This window comes from Littorina saxatilis, linkage group LG5 (assembly GCF_037325665.1).
Source record: "Littorina saxatilis isolate snail1 linkage group LG5, US_GU_Lsax_2.0, whole genome shotgun sequence".
Lineage (NCBI taxonomy): Eukaryota > Metazoa > Mollusca > Gastropoda > Littorinimorpha > Littorinidae > Littorina > Littorina saxatilis.
In genome coordinates this window covers 18,956,334-18,959,609 of record NC_090249.1, presented here as the reverse complement: position 1 = coordinate 18,959,609, position 3,276 = coordinate 18,956,334, and the positions used below count along the sequence as shown (strand labels likewise).

The window sequence follows — 3,276 nt, the reverse complement described above, 5'->3', positions numbered from 1 at the left end:
ACACACACACATACACACACACATACACCACGACCCTCGTTTCGATTCCCCCTCGATGTTAAAATATTTAGTCAAAACTTGACTAAATATAATGAACGAGGTGTGTGAGTAATCGGGGTCAATGTTTGTTTGTTTGTTTGTTTGTTTGCTTGCTTAACGCCCAGCCGACCACGAAGGGCCATATCAGGGCGGTGCTGCTTTGACATATAACGTGCGCCACACACAAGACAGAAGTCGCAGCACAGGCTTCATGTCTCACCCAGTCACATTATTCTGACACCGGACCAACCAGTCCTAGCACTAACCCCATAATGCCAGACGCCAGGCGGAGCAGCCACTAGATTGCCAATTTTAAAGTCTTAGGTATGACCCGGTGTGACGTTTTCATCTTTCGCCGTGGTGATATTTCGATTCTCGGCCTCGTTGATCTGGAAAAAACTCTACACTGAACAAAAAACCACCCTTCGATAGTACTGATGAGCGACCTTGTGTACCTTACATTCATGGGGCCACATTTGTCCAACCAATTCTTTCATTTTTATTATTTAACTTAGAAATTTGATTCATCCTAAAATGTTTCCCTTCTTACTCAAGGGACGTAACCACTCGGTACACGTTTTCGAATAAATCGATTTTGGGGGTGAAATCTATTACATTTCACCACCAATTTTCTTCACATGCAAGAAACTGACATGCTTTTCGTCCATAAATAATTTCACGTCTTAATTTTACCAGGAAACAACATTTCAGTCTTGAGTATATATCGAGGGAAAAATATGTACACAGGCGAAAGATGAAATCGTGACACCGGCCGGGGTTCGAACCCACGACCTCCCGATCACGGGGCGGACGCCTTACCACTAGGCCACCGTGCCGGTGTAACACGAAAAAATTACTCCCACGAGATTTTTACTCCGGAGTAAACATTTCGTACGAAAAACTTACTCCCTTTACGAAAAAAACACTCCCCCATTGCACGAGAAAATTACTCCCCAAGACAGGTGAGTTCCGAGTAAACATTTCGTACAAAAATGTTACTCCCCTGACGAATAAATAACGAATAAATTACTCCACCCCAACACGAGCAATTTAACTTCCCATGCCAGGTGTACGAAATTTTTACTCCCTTGTCCCCTGTTAGTCTTGGTGGTGGAAGGCGTGGAAGGAGGGTAGCGCGACATTCGTGTGCGCGAGATCACTTATTGGTATTATCCCTTCGCCCGCATCCCATTTTTGCCTGCGAGATTTTTACTGGAAGTAAAAAAAATGGGGAGTAAAAATTTCGTGGAGGGAGTAATTTTTTCGTGCCTTGGGGAGTTCTTTTCTCGTACGAAAAGTGTACTCGGAGTAAGAATTTCGTACGAAATATTTACTCCGGAGTAAATTTTTCGTGGAGTAAAAATTTCGTGTTACACCGGTATCGGGGTCAATGACTCAACCGATAATTAAGATTAAATTAAACTTGCTTGTGACCAAGATACAAGATACAAGATACAAGAAGTTTTATTGTCCTCATCAATACAAGGAAATTTGGCATGTGTGTGGCAAGACATAATACACTGATACATAGACATTTACAAAACACAACTGAAGTTCAATATCAGCACACCCTTACGCAACATGGGGCATGTACATGATTATACACAATGCAGCATTTTTTTTCCCCGTCTGTATTACGTGTGTTATCAGCCAAAGGCAAACCCTGTTGCTATCACAATAATTTTGTGCGGCACTGGAGTCAGATTTATATAGGTCACAACCGCAAGGCAAACGTTGTTGATTTCGTAATGACAAGCAATGTGTCAGTTGTTGTTAGCCAAGGGCATGCAACAAGTTTTTGTCTTTTTATCGTATTTGTTCGGACTCGTCTTACAAATTGGTGACTTAATATCACACGTGGATGCCAACCAATACAAAATTAATGTTGTATTACGTCATTTCAAGTAGAGAAACCCGATATGGTTCAGAACAAGTTTCTTAGATTGGGATAGCAATGACACATCACTGTACTTTTGGATAGATTGAATACTTGGGCTCAGCCACTTTATAATAACCCATCACCCCAATGAATTTTTTTTCGCAGACTCACACTTGTGGCTTTAAAGACATTAATTCATTAAACAAATCACACTCCACACATAAAGCATCCAGGCTTTTGATTTTCGGTATGTAACCAAGAGGAGGGATGTCCTTATTCCCTGTATAAAAGCCATCTCTGAGAAGGTGAGTCGAAACGTTTACACGGGAAGGGTTCTGCCTTTGCTTGTCTTGTCATTGCTTCGACCATCTTAGGGACATTCTAAGATAAGTCACAGCATCATTTCTTTATTTGTTTCTCTTGTCAGTGTCTCTTGTTTGTCCCTTTAAAACCCGTCAGGACGAGGTTCTAGTGAACGTGCTGGTTCTATTTCTCCAGAATTAAACGTTCCAAAAATTGTAACTTTCTTATTTTCTGTGCCTTTAATAGTTAATATCTCATTTTTACCCAACATTTTTTGTTTTGAACCAGTAAAATAACTAAGACAGTCCTCCAAAGCCCCCCCCCCCTTTATCACGTCCAACCAAACGTGTTCAACATTACTGCTTCATCCACATTGTAAGCAGACATATGACTTTCCTGAAGTTTCCTGAATCTGTCCTCGGGGGTTTTAACAATATGGCGTACATGCCGACACAAAACAAAAATGTGAAAAGACTACCGGTGGAGAAAAAAAATGAGACGATTGGAATAACTGGAGGGGAAATGCAGATTGAAATCTGTATTCTAATGGAGCTAATTACGAGAAAGAAAGTGACAATTTCACACAGAGGACAAACCAAAACCGTTGAAAACCAAGCCCTCCCCAAAGAAGGGAGAGCATTCTCATTCATATACCTCCAGGGACTTTGGCGACATCTGAGACTCTTCTTTTCCCCTCCTTTCTTTCCTCCGCTCCGGCAGCTCCTTCTCTGCCACCCTCCCCCTTCCATTTCACACATAGAAGACAGACAGACAGTCAGAGAGGTACACACACACACACACACACACACACACACACACACACACACACACACACACACACACCATCACACACACACACCATCACACACACACACACACACCATCACACACACACACACACACACACACACCATCACACACACACACACCATCACACACACACACACACACCATCACACACACACACACCATCACACACACACACACACACACACCATCACACACACACACACACCATCACACACACACACACACACACACACACCATCACACAC

General features: G+C 42.4%; 1 non-coding gene across 1 annotated transcript; it reads right to left on the bottom strand.

The window, feature by feature from the left end:
* Positions 1–802: 802 nt before the first annotated feature.
* Positions 803–875, bottom strand: Trnat-cgu (transfer RNA threonine (anticodon CGU)). Its single transcript has one exon. It is a non-coding gene; the product is annotated as a tRNA-Thr (tRNA).
* Positions 876–3,276: the final 2,401 nt, after the last annotated feature.